Genomic DNA, 7896 nt, shown 5'->3' with positions numbered 1-7896 from the left:
GTGGGCTTCCACAAGGGCTTTGTGAAGGTAACTTTTCAGTTTATATTTTACCCCTTCGCAGCGATTATCAGAAAGCACAGCATTGATTCCCAATGCTACGCAGTTGATTGTTTACAAACTTTACATTTCTGTGTCACCTGAGGATTTTAGCTCCACTGATAAATTAGACTATTACTGACTTAAATACGTGGATGACTCAAAACTTCCTCGCAGATAAAAATGCAACGAACCGAGGTAGCTTTGTGACTTTTCAGGCAGCCACAACTGCAGCAGAGACGATGAGAAACCTTGGCTGCACATTTTAATTCACGCAAAATAAAGATTAAACCCAAGTACACAAAAACCCCTAGGTGTTATTTAGAATCAATTTCAAATCACACATTAGGAATGTGACGCAAATAGATTTTAATCACCTGAGGAAATTGCCAAGGTGCGGGCCATTTCGTTTCTCAGGTCGGAATACAGAGAGAGTCTTGATTAAGCGAGAGCTTGACTAATGTAATGCTTCCTTGTGCTGGTCCACCAAAGAAAGCCATTGGTCAAACTGTAAAACATACAGAATTCTGAAGTCACGGCTACTGACCAAGACCAGATGGAGAACACACATTGACACCAGTTTGAAGGTTCTCTGCAACTGGCTGCCTGTGAGCGTTTATAAACTAAATGTTAAGATTATTATATTGGGCCTCCCGAGTGCGCACGGTCCTAAGGCACTACATGCTTGAGGCGGTCACTACAGATGCTGGGTTCAATGCCACGCGCAGCCGCCGCCGCCCTGCGCAGCAAAAACCCAGTCGGAACTTATTCCGTCCCCGACTCCTCCCCCCATTGCCCCCCCCCCCCCCGCTGCCCCCCCCCCCCCCCCCCCGCTCCCCCCCCCCTGTTGGCCCCCCCCCCGCCGTCCCCCCCCCGCCCCCCCCCCCCCCCCCCCCCCCCCCCCCTCGCCAGTGACCTTCCCCCCCCCGCCACCCCCTTGCCCCCCCCCTGTCCCCCCCCCCCGAACACCCCCCCCCCATTCGCCCCCCCCCCCCCCCCGCCCCCCAGCCGCTCCCCCCCAATGTGTCGCAGCCGGTCACCGGGAGCCTGAAACAATAAGCCACCAATGTTGCGGGAAGTTGCGTCCGGCTTGTCGATCCCAGCGTCTGTTGGGCCCGGTTCCTGCAGAGTGCCTACGCAGTTTAGGTGTTCCGACACTTGCGATCTCAATAAGGCAGGTCGGAAGCAGGCGGAGGTTGCGGGATGCTGTAATCAGGACGGAATGATCCAAGCATCTTGTCGGTACAACAAATGTTGGGAATAGGTTAGAGAATTTGATCAGAAGTTGTTGATAACCTTGCATGTCTTAATCAATGTTTTGTGAGGTTCCGTGAGGTATGGTCCAGGGTCTGCACTCAAGATATTAAAACAGATTTTTTTTTAACTTTACACTCAAGAGATGAAGCTGAGACTAACAGTAGAGGTTGTCTAAAACACGTACTCAGACTGCAATGAAGCCCTTCTCCTGAGTCCTGTACGGGAGTTGGCAGTGGATGGGACAAGACTGTAACCAGCAATGTGACTAATCACGAAATTGGGGAGAAAAAATATTATTATGGTTTTATAATCGATTCCACAATTGTGGCACATCATAAATATCAGACATGCATTTTAAGTTATGTACCCCGAGTAGTCCCTCAGGTCCCCTGGCAGCGGCCTTTATAACTATCCCAAAGCCTAGGACCTAGAGAGGCCATGGAGAGACAGCTTTAAGTTACTATGCCCCCAGCCTCTGAAATAGCCTGGTCAGAGAACCTGAGGGGGACCAAGAGGCATGGAGAGACAGCCTTTAGTTACTAATGGAGCCGCCTTAGCTTATATACCCCAGCCCTGAGCCTAGAATAGCCTGCCAGAGACCTTGAGAGGACCAAGAGACATGGAGAGACATCTTTAGTTACTATCGCCCCAGCATTTTAGTTACCTATGCCCCATCCTTTAGTTATATGAACCCGCGCAGCCTTTAGTTATGCTTGCCCCGTCTTTAGTTACTATGCCCCCAGCCTTAGTTACTATGGCCCCCCAGTACAGCCGCTTTGTTACTATGGCCCCCAGCCTTTTTACTATGCCCCCCGCTCTGTAGTACATGCAGCTCTAAGACTAGCCCACGCAGAGAACGCTGAGGGGGACCAAGAGACATGGAGAACAGCTTAGTTACTATGGCCCCCAGCCTTTAGTTACTATGCCCCATTCTCTAGAATAGGCCTGCCAGAGGAACCTGAGGGGGACCAAGAGACAGTGGAGAGACAGCCTTTAGTTACTATGCCCCCACCTCTAGCGAATAGCCTACGCGAAAGAACCTGAGGGGGACCAAAGAGACATGGAGAGACAGCCTTTAGCTACTATGCCGCCCAGCCCCTTTAGTTTACTATGCCGCCAGCTCGAGAAATAGGCCTTGCAGAGAACCGTGAGGGGGACCAAGAGACAGTGGAGAGAAGCAGCCTTTAGTTACTATGCCCCAGCCTTTAGTACTATGCCCCCAGCCTCTAGAATAGGCCTGCAGAGAACCTGAGGGAGGACCTAAGAGACTGGAGAGACAGGCTTTAAGTTACTATGGGCCCCAGGCCTTTAGTTACTATGCCTCCAGGCATTTAGTACTATAGCCCCCAGCTCTTTGGTTACTATAGCCCCAGCCTTTAGTTACTATGCCCCCAGACTCTAGAATAGCCTGTCCAGAGAACCTGAGGGGGACCAAGAGACATGGAGAGACAGCGCTTTAGTTACATGCCCGCCAGCCTTTAGTTACTATCGGCCCAGCCTCTGTAAGGCCGGAGGAGAGTGGAGAGGGGGCAAGAGAACGAAAGAGAGCTGATGAGCCAAAGAGGCCAGAGAAGGAGAGACCAGCCTTTAAGTACTATGCCCCAGCCTGTTTAGTTACTATTCACGCAGCCTTTTAGCAGCCAGCCTTTAGTGACTAGATGAGCCCCACCTTTAGTAGTATGCAGCCTAGTAAAGCGCTCTGGATACTACCGACCAAGGGCCGAAATGCTGAGAGAGAGCCTTAGTACTATGCCCACCTAGTACTGCCGCGACTTATAGTACTAGTCAGCTTGTAGTTATGCAGCCTTAGCACTATTCGCCCCAGCTGTCTAGCTACCTGGCCATCTGGTAGCTGCAGAGAACCTGGGAGGTGCAAGAGGACATGGAGGAGAATGGAGGCTAGCTACTATGCCGCCTATAGTAAGTTACTATGTCCAGCCCACCTTTACGATTACATGTCCCCAGCTTTGAGTATTACTAATGCCCTCAGCCTTTAGTGTCACTTGCCGGCCCGCCCTTTATGTTACTGATGGGTCGCACCTTAATATGCTAATGCTCGCTGTCCTGGTCTTACTAGCCTCTAGGTTAACTGTAGGGGTCCATTGGATTCCAAGAGAACTACTCTCTAGCCCTTCGTATGTCTCGACTTAGTATGCTAGTCCAGCTTTAGTAATGCCAGCCTTGAATGCCGCTAGCTTATATTCCCCCGCCTTGAACCAGAGAACACTATGAAACTAGTTTTAAAGATCTTTTGGCTGCTTTTCGTCAAGGTGCGTTTTAGTCGTTGTCAGTTGGTGTCATTCATTAGTTTTTTTTATCTTATATTATGTGTGGTAATAATTTCAGCTTTTATAATCATATTATTCTTCTGTGAAGCACATGTGTGCATTCAATGTCTGAAAATTGCGTATAATAAAGCTGTGATTTGATTTGATAACATGATTGAATACACCGACACACAGCACACGCAGCATCGACCCACACAACACACACGTAATCTTCATATCGCACCAGCAGCACTTGACACGCACACACCACCACTTAACCAGTCTTGTACAACAAACCATGCATGCACAGCAACACGACTTACAGCACTACACGACACAGACCACACACCACACACACACACACACTGAACGCTCACACAACATAGTGCTGGTTCACTGAAGAATCATTCAACCCAATCTTTTGCGCAGCAGATGTGTCCATGGACAAAATAGCTGGGGTAAAGCACAGTTTGTTATGGTATAGTTATAGTTAATAAGCAGAAAGCTATCCTATGGCCGTCAGCACGTACGCCACACACTCAGAAAAACCTCGCTATTGGCCAATCAGGACGTCTCCACCACACTGCAGAAAACGCATTCTACTGGCCAGTGCAGCAGGTCTCGCACCGCACTCAGAAAGACCAATGTCTACTGGCCAGTCAGCCACGTCTCACCCACTCAGAAAACCATCCTATGTGCCAGTCAGCCAAATCTGCCACACACTCAGAAAACCATTTCCTATTGGCCAGGTCAGCACGTCGCCGACACACTGCAGAAAACGCATCGCTATTGGCCAGTCACAGTCGCCACACATTCAGAAACCATGCCTATTGGGCCAGTTAGCACGTCTCGCACACAGCTCAAGAAAACCCATCCTACTGGTAGAGAAAACCTCGTGTGAAACACAAGGCAAGCATTTTCTCCACTCTGTAGTTAAATTAAATCGAGTTGATGGTAGGGCGTTATCCTGGACAGACTACTGGACTATTGAGTACTAAGAGTCCACAGACCACTACACAGCCCTGGATATCCCCTCCAGCAGACCACATAACACTAGCTCACCTCTCTCCCTCATGCTAGCTCGATTCAGGGTAGGTTCATTCGTCTTCTATATTTGCATGAAGTGGAGAAGCGTACTGAGACATAGGCAACGACGTTCTGATGCGATCAGAGCTCCTGAGCATCGAACGTGGAGCCTGGCGACTATGCGTTCTTCTGCTCCCCTCTCTTCCAATATACAAAAGCACGATATTACTTGAATGGAATTCATAGATGATGAGGAGAGACCTAGAGAGCCACAGACGGAGAGAGCCATCGGAAGACTCGAGGAGGAGGAGAGAGGTAGAGATAGGGGAGAGGAGGAGAGAGAGAGAGAGAGAGAGAGAGAGAGAGAGAGAGAGAGAGAGAGAGAGAGAGACTGTGAGGGCGGGAAAGTGAGAGGAACGAGGGAAAAGGATGGATGCAGAATAATCTAACAGCAGCAGGAGACAAATCCACCACTATCAATTTTCAAAAAACCCTACGCAGACAAAGCTACGCCAGAGATATATATTGCATGCGTCTGCTTCTCTCTCTCTCTCATCTCTCCTGCCTCCTCTTCCTCTCTCTCTCTCTCTCTCCTCTCTTTCTCTCTCTCTTCTCTCTCTCTCTCTCTCTCTTTCTCTCTCCTCCTGCTCTCTCTCTTCGGTCTCTCTCTCTCTCTTCTTCGTCTCTCCTCTCTCTGCTCTCTCGGTCTCTCTCTTCGATCCTCTCTCTCCGCTGACGGCTCGCCTACTCGTCCTCTCTCCACTCGGTCTCTCCTCGCCGTCTCTCTCCTTCTTCTCTCCTCTTCTCTCCTCCTCTTCGCTCCGCCGTCGTTCTCTCTCTCTCTCTCTCTCTCTCTCTCTCCTGCCCCCTCTCTCTCTCTTCATCTCTCTGCCTCTCGTCGTCGTCCGTCTCTCCTTCTTCTCCTCTCTCCTACTTTTCATCCTCTCTTCTCGTCTCTCTCTCTCTTCTCTCTCTCTCTCTTATCTCTCTCTCCCTCTGTGCTGTATCCTTTTCTTCCCGCTCTCTCTCTATTACCGTGGAACTCTTTAGTGGAATCAGTCACCAGTCTGGCATGGAGCAAACTGAACTAAAATGGCTAGCAGGGAGGGCTGAGTTACAAAGAGATGGTGTACAGAAATAAACAATTATTTTTATTTTTGCAGCCGCTGAAAAATGTGTAGACACATCGACAGTATTAATTTGTTTATAGTTAATTGTGAAAACGAAACTTGTGGCGAATTAGATTATAAATACATACAAGAAAAAACCCCTTTGAGTTTTCTGATAATCTGATATCTGTTATATCTGTTATCGGATATTCTGTTCTCTGTGTATCTGATACGCTGTTACCTGTTACCTGTTATCTAATACCTGTGTACCTGTTACCTGTGTGTGTTTTTCCTGATGTGTGGTATGCTGTTATCTGTTATTCTGATATCTGAATGCTGTTATCTGTTATCTGTTTATCTAGTTATCTGATATCGTGTATGCTGTTATACTGATATCTGTTATCTGTTTCTGTTACGCTGTTACGTTACCTGTTACCTGTTACCTGTTATCTGATACCTGTTACGCTGTTTACCTGTTGTGTGTTTCTGCTGAGTGGTGTGGTATCTGTATTTTTATCTGTTATTTCGTGATAATCTGTTATCTGTTATATGATATATGATATATGTTGATCTGTTATATGGTTATCTGGATACCTGTTATCTGTTATCTGTGATATATGTTATATGTTATCTGATTATATGTTACGCACTTATTCTGTTTATCTGTTATCGATATCTGTTTCGGTTATTATGGTTACCTGATATCTGATATCTGTTATCTGATTATATCGTTTAATGCTGTTATATTTTTGTGTGTTATCTGTAATGTTGGTGTTATCTGTTATCTGTTGTGTGTTATCTGTTAGCTGTTGTGTGTTGTCTGTTACCTGTTGTCTATTGTCTGTTGTCTGTTGTCTGTTGTCTGTTATATGGTATCTGTTATCTGTTGTGTGTTATCTGTTATCTGTTATCTGATATCTGTTATCTGTTATATGATATTTTTTATCTGTTATCTGTTGTGTGTTATCTGATATTTGTTATCTGTTATCTGTTATCTGATACAGTTGAAGTGGAAGTTTACATACACCTTAGCTAAATACATTTAAATTCAGTTTTTCACTAATCCTGACATTTAATCCAAGTAAAAATTCCCTGTTTTAGGTCAGTTAGGATCACCACTTTATTTTAAGAATGTGAAATGTCAGAATAATAGTAGAGAGAATGATTGTGTAGTGATCCGGCGCTGACAGAGATGGCCCTGAATGAAATTCATTGGACTCTATGTAAATTAGAAACCACATATCCTGAGGCTGCATTCATTGTAGCTGGGGATTTTAACAAGGCTAATCTGAAAACAAGACTCCCTAAATTTCGGGAAAATCTGACCACGACTCCATTTTGTTGCTCCCAGCCTATAGACAGAAACTAAAACAGGAAACGCCCGTGCTCGGGTCTGCTCAACGCTGGTCCGACCAATCTGATTCCACGCTTCAAGATTGCTTCGATCACGTGRACTGGGATATGTTCCGCATTGCGGCGAACAACAACATTGACGAATACGCTGATTCGGTGAGGGAGTTTATTAGCAAGTGCATCGGTGATGTYGTACCCACAGCRWCTATTAAAACCTTCCCYAACCAGAAACYGTGGATTGATGGCAGCATTCGTGCAAAACTGAAAGCACGAACCACTGCTTTTAACCAGGGCAAGGCGACCGGAAACATGACCGAATACAAACAGTGTGGCTAYTCCCTCCGCAAGGCAATCAAACAAGCAAAGCATCAGTATAGAGACAAAGTAGAGTCGCAATTCAACGGCTAAGACACGAGAGGTATGTGGCAGGGTCTACAGTCAATCACGGTCTACTAAAAGAAAACCATCCACGTCACGGTCACCGACATCTTGCTCCCGGACAAGCTGAACACCTTCTTTGCCAACTTTGAGGATAATACAGTGCCACCGTTGTGGCCCGCTAACAAGAACTGCGCCCCCCCCCCTCTCCTTCTCCGTGGCCGACGTGAGTTAAACATTTAAACGTGTTAACCCTCGCAAGGCTGCTGGCCAGCTGGCTGCAGACCAGCTGGCTGGTGTGTTTACGGACATATTCAATTGCTCTCTATCCCAGTCTGCTGTTCCCACATGCTTCAAGATGGCCACCATTGTTCCTGTTCCCAAGAAAGCTAAGGTAACTGTGCTAAAAGACTATTGCCACATAGTACTCACTTCCATCATCATGAAGTGCTTTCTTCACCACAGACAGC

The sequence above is a fragment of the Salvelinus sp. IW2-2015 genome, unplaced genomic scaffold, assembly GCF_002910315.2.
Source record: "Salvelinus sp. IW2-2015 unplaced genomic scaffold, ASM291031v2 Un_scaffold8436, whole genome shotgun sequence".
In the NCBI taxonomy this organism is placed as follows: domain Eukaryota; kingdom Metazoa; phylum Chordata; class Actinopteri; order Salmoniformes; family Salmonidae; genus Salvelinus; species Salvelinus sp. IW2-2015.
This window is presented reverse-complemented; position numbering follows the sequence as displayed.